Source organism: Oncorhynchus gorbuscha, linkage group LG06 (genome assembly GCF_021184085.1).
Source record: "Oncorhynchus gorbuscha isolate QuinsamMale2020 ecotype Even-year linkage group LG06, OgorEven_v1.0, whole genome shotgun sequence".
Lineage (NCBI taxonomy): Eukaryota > Metazoa > Chordata > Actinopteri > Salmoniformes > Salmonidae > Oncorhynchus > Oncorhynchus gorbuscha.
In genome coordinates this window covers 17,283,183-17,296,896 of record NC_060178.1, presented here as the reverse complement: position 1 = coordinate 17,296,896, position 13,714 = coordinate 17,283,183, and positions in this window count along the sequence as shown.

Genomic DNA, 13,714 nt, shown 5'->3' with positions numbered 1-13,714 from the left:
TTGCTGCGTGAGACTAACAAGATACTGTAACTTGAAATATATACAAATTTAAATAAATAAATATATATGACACTGTTTTAATACTGCTAATTAATTTGACAATAATGTTGTATTTCACATAACCTCTCCGAATTCAATATACTGTATACGATTTATCAAGCCCTCCTCTGCCATGGCAGAATAAGAAGATGATAGAGAACACATTTGTCGCCATCTTGAGGCTTTCTCGAACTCTTACAGGGAAGTGCCAATTATACCGTTTTTACACTCATGAAAAACATGAACGTTATGCAACTTGAGACCGTCTCACACCAATGTAGATTTAGTGGAGTACATAAATATCACTATACTATACTATACTATGTATACCACTATATACAATAAAATAAGTCATTAAAGGACTTTAGCCTAGTTTATACCCGACGTAACCAACGGAAGAACGCTTCGCAAAATGGCGAACCTGCGTCCAGTGAATCGTGGAGCTGCACGTCTGCGTACTTTTGCTACGCAACGCCAGTTCGATGAATTTAACATATTGTAATACCTGCTCCCTGCTGTTTCATTACAATATGAACCACACAGAACGCTCTGAAACTGCCTCCGAAACGCAGCATTCCATTGGAAAATAATGTATTTCTGGTGTAGCAAATTGTACGACTCTGTTGGTGTGATCGAAGCGTTAGTCCAATGTCTTCAAATTAATACCTACACACTAAAATTAAAAATACAATCAAACTCTGCTATGCAAAAAACATGTAAGGGATTGAAAAATTACATTATTACCCCCACCCTAAAGCCCAAAAAGTTTAAATGATAATACATCTTTTTTTAAATGGTGTAGATGTAAAATCGAGGGTATGGCAGCATCAATCCCTGTTGAAAAGCACCACCTTCCTAGTTACCGGAGTAGGAGCTGATATGGGGTCAAAACCTATAGGGAATATTGGTGTTGAGTAGCATACTTATAGTAGAAACGAATAGTTAGGTAGTCGACTACCAGCCTGGTTCAAATGGAGTATCTTTAGGGACACCTGAGTTATATATATATATTTATATATAAAGACATGACTCAAAACACCTCAAAACAAGACATGGTATCAATAACAAAATACAACAAGCTTGTTGCAAGCTATCTCACCCTTCAGAATCATAACACCCATCCTTCTGCCTCTGCGAAGGGTGAGCATCCTTTTTGTGACGTTGTCAGCTAACCAGTCTGAGAACATTTCCCCCAGGAATACTCACACATGGGGAGAATTCACAGTAATATCCACCTCTGGCTAGTCTGTAGTGTCTTCAAGGGCGATGCTAACTCTGGACTGTGATCAGAATTCAAGGATGCACAATTCAACTTCAATCTCACTTCCTTTACTTATACAATTATACTTACTGGTACCGATATCAAAAAGCACAACCAATGACCATTGGGTCTTGTCTTACATGGCATAATTCACCCCCTCAGATTCCGCCTCCTCCACATCATCCCTGCTGCATGAGTCCTCAAGGTCTGAGGCCTCGCTGTCATATGAGGTAGGCACTGAGGACAATGGAGAGCATCTCCTGATCCTCAAACAAATCCTACATTTTCAAGTAGTTTCAAACACTTGACCCTCCCAAGGTCTGTGCAGCTTCGATGCCATCTTGGAATCCAAACTTGTCTCGTCCTAAATCAGATATTTTGCCCACATCAACGTCAACCAATCTCGTCAGCTCTGTGACCAGATTACTTATTTGAATGCACTGACGCTTCTTGGTCATTTTTGGCAAGCAGCATATTTTCTAGACAAGCTTAATCAGGAAATCTAGTAGAAGCTCCCCGATGAAGCTGGAGAAATCAGATGTCACTTGTTCAACTGCTGTTCAATCTCAGCTTTGATGCTGCTCCGTTCAGCTTTCTTATTCAAAGATTGACAGGTCGTCATTTCTTTAAACAAGGCTGTCAATTCAAGGCTGTAGATTCCAGTTTTTCATTGCCTTGTGCTGTTTGGGTACCCTTATAGAATAGTATATTTTGTAGCGCTTCATTTGTGCCATAGCATTGCATCAACTTTCTATGCACAGACAACACCACCTGAAAGAGGTCTGTTGCCTTCAGGCAGACATTGGCTACGCTCCACCCGTTCTTCACCCACACTCACAGAGCACTAGTCAACTTGTTATTCACGTCCTCAATGAGGATCCAGCCAGTTAATACTTAAGAGTTTCACATGTGCGTCAATCTAAGAAATATAATTTAAAAAACCTCATCAGAATCTGTCAGTTTAAGCTAGAGATATCTTCTTTTTTTGAGTTACACCGGTGTTTAGAAAACATCTGTAGCGTCTGACCAGTTTGGCCTACAAACTATTATAACACTATGGAAAGGGGAGAATCTCCATTTTGTTGCACAAGTGTCACGGGACTCTTAGGAAGTCGGTAACAATGATGTGGATGTCATAAGGTGAATGCACCAATTTGTAAGTCGCTCTGGATAAGAGCGTCTGCTAAATGACTTAAATGTAAATGTAATGTGCCAACTTCTGTCTGTAAGTGTCTGAACCGTTTGAGATACAAACTAATATAAGGGGTTAAATGTGTAAAAAAAAAAATATATATACACTGCTCAAAAAAATAAAGGGAACACTAAAATAACACATCCTAGATCTGAATGAATTAAATATTCTTATTAAATACTTTTTTCTTTACATAGTTGAATGTGCTGACAACAAACTCACACAAAAATTATCAATGGAAATCAAATGTATCAACCCATGGAGGTCTGGATTTGGAGTCACACTCAAAATGAAAGTGGAAAACCACACTACAGGCTGATCCAACTTTGATGTAATGTCCTTAAAACAAGTCAAAATTAGGCTCAGTAGTGTGTGTGGCCTCCACATGCCTGTATGACCTCCCTACAACGCCTGGGCATGCTCCTGATGAGGTGGCGGATGGTCTCCTGAGGGATCTCCTCCCAGACCTGGACTAAAGCATCCGCCAACTCCTGGACAGTCTGTGGTGCAACGTGGCGTTGGTGTATGGAGCGAGACATGATGTCCCAGATGTGCTCAATTGGATTCAGGTCTGGGGAACAGGCGGGCCAGTCCATAGCATCAATGCCTTCCTCTAGCAGGAACTGCTGACACACTCCAGCCACATGAGGTCTAGCATTGTCTTACATTAGGAGGAACCCAGGGCCACCCGCACCAGCATATGGTCTCACAAGGGGTCTGAGGATCTCATCTCGGTACCTAATGGCAGTCAGGCCACCTCTGGCGAGCACATGGAGGGCTGTACGGTTCTCCAAAGAAATGCCACCCTACACCATGACTGACCCACCACCGGTCATTCTGGACGACGTTGCAGGTAGCAGAACGTTCTCCACGGTGTCTCCAGACTCTGTCACGTCTGTCACATGTGCTCAGTGTGAACCTGCTTTCATCTGTGAAGAGCACAGGGCGCTAGTGGCGAATTTGCCAATCTTGGTGTTCTCTGGCAAATGCCAAACGTCCTGCACGGTGTTGGGCTGTAAGCAAGCACAACCCCCACCTGTGGACGTCGGGCCCTCATAACACCCTCATGGAGTCTGTTTCTGACCGTTTGAGCAGACACATGCACATTTGTGGCCTGCTGGAGGTCATTTTGCAGGGCTCTGGCAGTGCTCCTCCTGCTCCTTCTTGTACAAAGGCGGAGGTAGCGGTCCTGCTGCTGGTTTGTTGCCCTCCTACGGTCTCCTTCACATCTCATTGTTACGATCAACTAGGAGTGGTGGGTGGAATCAGGCGCAGAGAGCAGGGTTCAGTCTTTCTTTCACATTTATTCTCCAGCGCAACAAAAACAATCACGCCAACACACAGGGCGTATATAAGTTGCCAGTCCTAACAGGACAAAATAGTCCGGAGAATAAATACATGAATAACTCACACCATCAAACCCAGAGTAACACAAACAAGCCCGCACAAATACCCAGCGGGCCTAGTGCCCTTAAATACCCTACAAACAAACCCTAATACAAAACAGGTGTACCCAATTACCCAAAACAAACGGAAAGGGAATCGATGGCAGCTAATAGTCCGGCGACGACGACCGCCGAGCACCGCCCGAACGGGAAGAGGCACCCTCTTCGGCAAGGTTCGTGACAGAACCCCCCCCCCCTGACGCGCGGCTCCCGCAGCGCGACGACCCGGAGGACGAAGCGCAGGGCGATCCGGGTGGAGGCGATGGAAATCCCTCAAGAGGGAAGGATCTAAAATGTCCCTCCCCGGTACCCAGCACCTCTCCTCCGGACCGTACCCCTCCCAGTCCACGAGGTCCTGCATGCCCCTCACCCGGCATCTGGAGTCCAGAATAGCTCGTACTGTGTACGCCGGGGACCCCCTCGATGTCCAGAGGGGGTGGAGGGACCTCCGGTACCTCACTGTCTTGTAGGGGACCAGCTACCACCGGCCTGAGGAGAGACACATGAAACGAGGGGTTAATACGATAATAAGAGGGAAGTTGTAATCTATAACACACCTCGTTTATCCTCCTCAGGACTTTAAATGGCCCTACACACTGCGGCCCCAGCTTCTGGCAGGGCAGGCGGAGGGGCAGGTTTCGGGTCGAGAGCCAGACCCTGTCCCCTGGTGCGAACACCGGGGCCTCGCTGCGGTGGCGGTCAGCGTCTCTCTTCTGCCGTTCACTGGCCTGCCTGAGAGAATCCTGGACTGCCCACCAGGTCTCTCTAGAGCGCTGTACCCACTCCTCCACCGCAGGAGCCTCGGTCTGACTCTGATGCCACAGAGCCAGGACCGGCTGGTAGCCCAGTACGCATTCGAATGGCGACATATTCGTGGACGAATGCCGAAGAGAGTTCTGGGCTAATTCTGCCCACGGGACGTACCTCGCCCATTCTCCTGGCCGGTCCTGGCAATACGACCTCAGAAACCTGCCCACCTCCTGGTTTACTCTCTCCACCTGCCCATTACTTTCGGGGTGATAACCAGAGGTAAGGCTGACCGAGATCCCCAGACGCTCCATAAACGCCTTCCAAACCCGAGACGTGAACTGGGGACCCCGATCGGAGACGATATCCTCTGGAACCCCATAGTGCCGGAAGACGTGGGTAAATAGAGCCTCTGCAGTCTGTAGGGCCGTAGGGAGACCAGGCAATGGGAGGAGACGGCAGGACTTAGAGAACCGATCCACAACGACCAGAACGGTAGTGTTCCCCTGAGATGGGGGAAAATCTACCGAGAGATGGGACCATGGCCGTTGTGGAACCGGGAGGGGCTGTAACTTCCCTCTAGGAAGGTGCCTAGGAGCCTGACTCTGAGCGCATACCGAACAGGAAGAGACATAGAGCCTTACATCCCTAGCTACGGTGGGCCACCAGTATTTCCCCCTAAGACCCCACACTGTCCTATCAATCCCCGGATGACCCGCAGACGGTAGTGTGTGGGCCCACCGAATCAACTTATCACGGACACCAAGCGGTACGTAACTTCTACCAGTCGGACACTGTGTAGGCGCAGGTTCAACCCTCAACGCCCGCTCGATGTCCGCGTCCACCTCCCATACCACTGGGGCCACCAGCCGAGAGGCTGGAAGGATGGGAGTGGGTTCGATGGACCGGTCCTCGGTGTCATAGAGACGGGACAGCGCGTCGGCCTTAGTGTTGAGGGAACCTGGTCTGTAAGAGATCGTAAATCTGAAACGTGTAAAGAACATGGCCCACCTAGCCTGACGCGGATTCAGTCTCCTCGCTGCTCGAATATACTCCAGATTACGGTGGTCAGTCCAGATGAGAAAAGGGTGTTTAGCCCCCTCTAGCCAGTGTCCCCACACCTTCAGGGCTTTTACCATAGCTAGTAACTCCCGGTCCCCCACATCATAGTTCCGCTCCGCCGGACCCAGCTTCTTAGAAAAGAAAGCGCAGGGACGGAGCTTCGGTGGTGTGCCCGAGCGCTGAGACAGCACGGCTCTAACCCCAGCCTCGGACGCATCCACCTCCACTATGAATGCTAACGAAGGGTCCGGATGCGCCAACACGGGAGCCCCAGTGAACAGTGCCTTCAACTGGTTGAAGGCTCCATCAGCCTCTGCTGACCACCGCAAACGCACCGGCCCCCCCTTCAGCGGTGAGGTAATGGGCGTAGCTACTTGGCCAAAACCCCGGATAAACCTCCGGTAGTAATTGGAAAACCCTAAAAACCGCTGCACCTCCTTTACCGTGGTCGGAGTCGGCCAATTACGCACGGCGTTAATGCGGTCACACTCCATCATCATCCCCGAGCTGGAAATGCGATAAGCCAGGAAGGAAACGGCTGGTTTGGAGAACACACATTTCTCACCCTTGACGTATAGGTCATGCTCCAGCAGTCGCCCAAGAACCCTGCGCACCAGGGAAACATGCGCGGCGCGTGTGGCAGAATAAATCAAGATGTCATCAATATAGACTACCACACCCTGCCCGTGCAAGTCCCTGAGAATCTCATCTACAAAGGATTGGAAGACGGCTGGAGCATTCATCAACCCATACGGCATGATGAGGTACTCATAGTGGCCTGATGTGGTACTAAACGCTGTTTTCCACTCGTCTCCTCCCCGAATACGCACCAGATTATACGCGCTCCTGAGGTCCAGTTTTGTGAAGAAACACGCTCCGTGGAATGATTCCACCGCCGTAGCGATGAGAGGTAGCGGATAACTAAAACTAAAACCCACTGTGATCGAATTGAGACCTCGATAATCAATGCACGGACGCAGACCTCCCTCCTTTTTCCTCACAAAAAAGAAACTCGAGGAGACGGGTGACATGGAGGGCCGAATGTACCCGTCTCAGAGATTCCGTGACATATGTCTCCATAGCCAGCGTCTCCTCCTGTGACAGCGGGTACACATGACTCCGGGGAAGTGCAGCGTTCTCCTGGAGGTTTATCACGCAATCCCACCATCGATGGGGTGGTAATTTGGTCGCCCTCTTCTTACTAAAAGCGATAGCCAAATCAGCATATTCTGGGGGAATGCGCACGGTGGAAACCTGGTCTGGACTCTCCACCGTCGTGGCACCTATGGAAACTCCTACACACCTCTCTGAACACTCGTCTGACCACCCCTTAAGAACCCCCTGTTTCCAGGAAATAAGGGGATTGTGAATAGCCAGCCAGGGAACCCCGAACACCACCGGAAACCCAGGTGAATCAATAAGGTAGAAACTGATCCTCTCCCTATGATTCCCCTGCGTTACCATGTCCAGCGGAATCGTGGCCTCTCTGACCAGCCCTGACCCTAACGGTCGGCTATCTAAGGAGTGCACGGGGACAGGTGGGTCTATCTGCACTAACGGAATACCCAATTTACGGGCGAGTCCACGATCTATAAAAATCCCAGCTGCGCCTGAATCGACTAGCGCCTTATGCTGAAGAGTGGGGGAAAACGCAGGGAAAAAAGTTAAAAACATGTGACCAACAGGGAGCTCTGGGTGAGTTTGGTGCTTATTCACCTGGGGTGGCCGAGGAGTGTTCCGCCTACCCTCTCGACTCCCAGCGGGACTCCTCCAACACCGGTCCGAAGTGTGTCCTCTCCGTCCACAATAGGAGCAGGAGGAGCCCCCTCTGATCCCCCTAGATGCAGCTCCTCCCAACTCCATCGGAGTGGGAGAGCTGGAAGATGGAATTAACAGGACCCCTTCTGAACGCCCGCGGGCAGCTAGCGTCGGTAGACCACTCCTCTCCCATCGTTCCATCCTCTCCATCATCTGGTCCATCGCGGTACCAATCCGATGGAGGACCGCTGTGTGGTGATGGACGCGCTCCTCCATAGTGGGGAGAGGGGTGGTCGCTGCTCCTGCTGATTCCATTTCAGTGGTGCGGGCTTCTGTTACGATCAACTAGGAGTGGTGGGTGGAATCAGGCGCAGAGAGCAAGGTTCAGTCTTTCTTTCACATTTATTCCCCAGCGCAACAAAAACAATCACACCATCAAACCCAGAGTAACACAAACAAGCCCGCACAAATACCCAGCGGGCCTAGTGCCCTTAAATACCCTACAAACAAACCCTAATACAAAACAGGTGTACCCAATTACCCAAAACAAACAGAAAGGGAATCGATGGCAGCTAATAGGCCGGCGACGACGACCGCCGAGCACCGCCCGAACGGGAAGAGGCACCATCTTCGGCAAGGTTCGTGACACTCATGATGTACTGGCCTGTCTCTTGGTAGCGCCTCCATGCTCTGGACACTACGCTGACAGACATAGTAAACCTTCTTGCCACAGCTCGCATTGATGTTCCATCCTGGATGAGCTGCACTATCTGTGCCACATTACCACTCCTTTATTGGGGGTGTCTTGCTAATTGCCTATAATTTCCACCTGTTGTCTATTCCATTTGCACAACAGCATGTGAAATTTATTGTCAATCAGTGTTGCTTCCTAAGTGGACAGTTTGATTTCACAGAAGTGTAATTGACTTGGAGTTACATTGTGTTGTTTAAGTGTTCCCTTTATTTTTTTGAGCCGTGTATATATTTCCTGATCTTTATTATATCTCCTAGACATAAGACACTTCAAAACCTTATTCCGTATGATTATCTTTTTTTACTGTATATTTTGTCATTTATAAACATGCTATTCAATGAGTTTCTATGGGCTATAATGGTAAAGGGCTAATTCTATATCTTATCAAATAAATAGAAGAAAAAAATACCTAAAGGGGTCCTACAATTCCAAATCAAATAGCTATATGATCCATGATCCATCTTAAAACAACTCCATATGTTCTTGCACTGCTTAGGTTTCTCCTTAAGCAAAAAGTTAAGAAATGTGATTCTTGAAAATAAAGTTATTGGATATGTTTTTAATTGAATGTGAATCTCGGACCAGGTATACAACAATCTCCAGTGTGGAATGTAGACTGGGAGAGCATGCCGGATTCAATCTTACTCAAAGATTGTCCCTCCTGACCAGGATGTTTGTCTCAGACATTGGGTACGGTGTTCTCTTTGAGAGGTTTGTCTCACACAACTGTTCCACATGAAATTTCTTGGAAGACAACACTGCTTCTTGAATAGGTGATTGATTGCTTATGGTTGTAGCCAGGGGAAGAGTCCCCATGATTGTGCTTACCATCAGAGGTCAAAGCTTCGCAACCAGTTCATAATGTATATTAAAGGTAATTCAAAATCAAATCAAATTTTATTAGTCACATGCGCCGAATACGACAGGTGTAGACCTTACAGTGAAATGCTTACTTACGAGCCCGTAAACGACAGTGCAGTTAAAAAAATCTAGATAAGAATAAGAGATAAAAGTAACAAGTAATTAAAGAGGAGCAGTAAAAAAGCAACTATATATACAGGGGGGTGCTGGTACAGAGTCAATGTGTGGAGGCACCGGTTAGTTGAGGTAGTATGTACATGCAGGTAGAGTGACTAAAGAGTAATTAAAGTGACTTATGCATAGATGACAACAGAGAGTGGCAGTGATGTGGAGAGGGGGGAGATGTGAATAGTCTGGGTAGACATTTGACTAGATGTTCAGGAGTCTTATGGCTTGGGGGTAGAAGCTGTTTAGAGGCCTCTTGGACCTAGATTTGCCGCTCCGGTACCGCTTGCCGTGTGGTAGCAGAGAGAACAGTCTATGACTAGGGTGGCTGGAGTCTTTGACAATTTTTAGGGCCTTCCTCTGACACCGCCTGTTATAGAGGTCCTGGATGGCAGGAAGCTTGGCCCCAATGATATACTGGGCGATTCGCACTACCCTCTGCCTTGCGGTCGGAGGCCGAGCAGTTGCCAAACCAGGCAGTGATGCAACCAGTCAATGCTCTCAATGGTGCAGCTGTAGATCATTTTGAGAACCTATGCCAAATATTTTCAGTCTCATGAGGGGGAATAGGTTTGGACGTGCCCTCTTCACAACTGTCTTCGTGCATTTGGACCATGTTAGCTGGTTGGTGATGTGGACACCAAGGAACTTGAAGCTTTCAACCTGCTCCACTGCAGCCCCGTCAATGAGAATGGGGGCGTGCTCGGTCCTCTTTTTCCTGTAGTCAATAATCATCTCATTGGTCTTGATCACGTTGAGGGAGAGGTTGTTGCCCTGGCACCACACGTCCAGGTCTCTGACCTCCTCCCTATAGGCTGTCTCGTTGTTGTCGGTGATCAAGCCTACCACTGTTGTGTCATGGGTAAATTTAATGACATTGTTGGAGTTGTGTATGGCCACGCAGTCATGAATGAACAGGGAGTACAGGAGGGGGCTGAGCACGCACCCCTGAGGGGCCCCGGTATTAAGGATCAGTGTAGCGGATGTGTTGTTACCTACCCTTACCACCTTACCTTACCACCCGTCAGGAAGTCCAGGATCCAGGCAGAGGGAGGTGTTTAGTCCCAGGGTCCTTAGTCTATTGATGAGCTTTGAGGGCACTATGGTGTTGAATGCTGAGCTGTAGTCAATGAATAGCATTCTCACATAGGTGTTCCTTTTGTCCAGGTGGGAAAGGGCAGTGTGGTGTGCAATAGAGACTGCATCATCTGTGGATCTGTTGGGGCGGTATGCAAATTGGAGTGGGTCTAGAGTTTCTGGGATGATGGTGTTGATGTGAGCCATGACCAGCCTTTCAAAGCACTTCATGGCCACAGACGTGAGTGCTACAGGTCGGTAGTCATTTAGGCAGGTTACCTTAGTGTTCTTGGGCACAGGGACTATGATGGTCTGCTTGAAACATGTTGGTATAACAGACTCAGACAGGGAGAGATTGAAAATGTCAGTGAAGACATTTGCTAGTTGGTCAGCGTATGCTCACAGTACACGTCCTGGTAATCTGTCTGGTCCTGTGGCCTTGTGAATGTTGACGTGTCTAAAGGTCTTACTCACATTGGCTGCGGAGAGCATGATCACAGTCTTCCGGGACAGCTGGTGCTATCATGCATGTTTCAGTGTTATTTGCCTCGAAGCGAGCATAGAAGTAGTTTAACTCGTCCAGTAGGCTTGTGTCACTGGGCAGCTCTCGGCTGTGCTTCCCTTTGAAGTCTGTAAATGGTTTGCAGGCCCTGCCACATCCAACGAGCGTCAGAGCCGGTGTAGTACGACTCGATCTAAGTCCTGTATTGACGCTTTGCCTGTTTGATGGTTTGTCGGAGGGCATAGCTGGATTTCTTATAAGCTTCCAGGTTAGAGTCCCGCTCCTTGAAAGCGGAAGCTGTAGTCTTTAACTCGGATGCTGCCTGTAATCCATGGTTTCTGGTTGGGGTATGTACATACGGTCACTGTGGGGAGGACATCGTCGATGCACTTATAGATGAATCCAATGACAGATGTGGCATACTCCTCAATGCTATCGGAGGAATCCTGGAACATATTCCAGTCTGTGCTAGCAAAACAGTTCTGTAGCTTAGCTTCTGCTTCATCTGACCACTTCTTAAAATCAATCTAGGTCACCGGTGCTTCCTGCTATAATTTTTGCGTGTAAGCAGGAATCAAAGAATAGAATTATGGTCAGATTTACCAAATGGAGGGCGAGGGAGAGCTTTGTATGCATCTCGGTGTGTGGAGTATAGGTGGTCCAGAGTTATTTTCCCTCTGGTTGCACATTTAACATGTTGATAGAAATGAGGTAAAACTGATTTAAGTTTCCCTGCATTAAAGTCCCCGGCTACTAGGAGCGCCGCCTCTGGGTGATCATTTTCTTGTTTGCTTATGGCAGAATACAAGCTCATTCAATGCTGTCTTAGTGCCAGCCTCTGACCGTGGTATGTAAAACAGCTACAAAGAATATAGATGAAAACTCTCTCTATAGGTAATGTGGTCTGCAGCAGAGAAACTCTACCTCAGCCGAGCAGTAGCTCGAGACTTCCTTAGATATTGTGCACCAGCTGTTGTTTACAAAAATACATAGACCACCGCCCCTCGTCTTACCAGACTCCGCTGTTCAATCCTGCCGGTACATCGTATAACCAGCCAGCTGTATGTTGATATTGTCGTCGTTCAGCCACGACTCCGTGAAGCATAGGTTTTAATGTTACGTTAGTATTTTAATCTTCTGAATAACTCGTCCACTTCATTGTCCAAAGATTGCATGTTTGTGAGCAGAATTGAGGGGAGTGGGGGTTTATTCGATCGCCTCCTACTCCTCAGAAGGCAGCCCGCCCTCGGGCCTCTCTTTCAACAAGATCACTGGGGTCTGGGCCTGTTCCCGAAGGAGCCGGATATCCTCCGCCTCGTCAGAGTCGTGAAAGAAAAAGGATTTCTGCTTTTTCATCAGGACTGAGTAATCACAGTCCTGATGTCTTGAAGTTATTTTTGGTCATTAGAGACGGTAGTGGCAACATTATGTACAAAAATAGTTTTAAAAAACAAGTTAAACCCAGATAAATGAACAAAAAAACTATTGGTTAGGGGCACATAAAACATCTGCCTTCTGCTCCGGAGCCATTTTAGAGTTTCATGGGAGCATCTTCCGGGCCAGTTTGCCCACTACTCCCTCCTGTAGGCAATTAGTAGGGCTTGGGTTTTCATTCCCTCTGCCGCTGGAGGGTCTCTTGCTTCTTGTGGCCAGCAATTAACTCACTTTGTGCAATACAACCTTAAACAGGCAACTCCTCCACTGCAATCTTGTGCGCAACCACGTCGCCGTCGTTGCTGAAACATGATGTTGGTTGATAAATGGCATAACAAATGGGCCTCAGGAACTTGTCACGGTATCTCTGTGCATTCAAATTGCCACCAATAAAATGCATTTGTGTTTGTTGTCCAATGCTTATGCCTGCCCATACCCCCACCTTGGGGAACTGTTCACAATATTGACATCAGCAAACTACTCGCCCACAATGACGCCATACACGTACTCTGCAGTTTAGGCCAGTTGGACATACAGCCAAATTCTCTAAAAACGACATTGGAGGCAGCTTGTAGTAGAGAAATTAACAATGAATTATCTGGCAATAGATTTGGTGGACATTCCCTTGCAAAGGAGAAATGCTCGCTAACAGGGATGTAAAACTTAGTTGTTTTTTTACACAGAATTAAGATAAATAAGCATTTTGTGCACATAGGACATTATTTCAGCTCATTAAACATGGGACTAACATTACACACTGCGTTTAGATTTTTGTTCAGTGTTATGTTGCAAGGTGATTTGTTGATCAGTCAGTCAGCAGTCTCCTGCACTGTCAGCTGTGTCAAACAAGCCCAATGTCAGAAGAGGTTAGAACTTACACAGGTTAGGAGAATCAGGTTTAGGGTTACACAGGTTAGGAGAATCAGGTTTAGGGTTACACAGGTTAGGAGAATCAGGTTTAGGGTTAGCAAAGATTCTCAGGCGAGACTCAAACATGCAACAATTGATGTCACTGACATTTGCTGCATCCCTTCTAGCCATGATCCATCACCCCCAACTGACCCTGTGGTTACTCATAACTCAGTCCCCTACAAAAGGTGAACAGTCAATGAAGACACCCATGATGGCACTGTCAAATGAAAAATGAGCTGACAATTAAAGTTTCCCCAAAAAAGTTTAATAACTTGATTACAAAATTGTTGCCAGTGTTTTACTAGGACATAGGCCTATGCAATTCACACAGCTGAAAAACTGCACCCCCCCCAAAAAAAAAAGACACTCCCCCTGCCAACAAACTAGTCTTGATGGTTTTCAGCACAAGAACAGACCTCTGAATTATTAAATATATTTTTGCAATTAGGATATATAAGAAATTGGTACATTATTATTAGAGTGTCATCATGAATTTGTTAGCTCT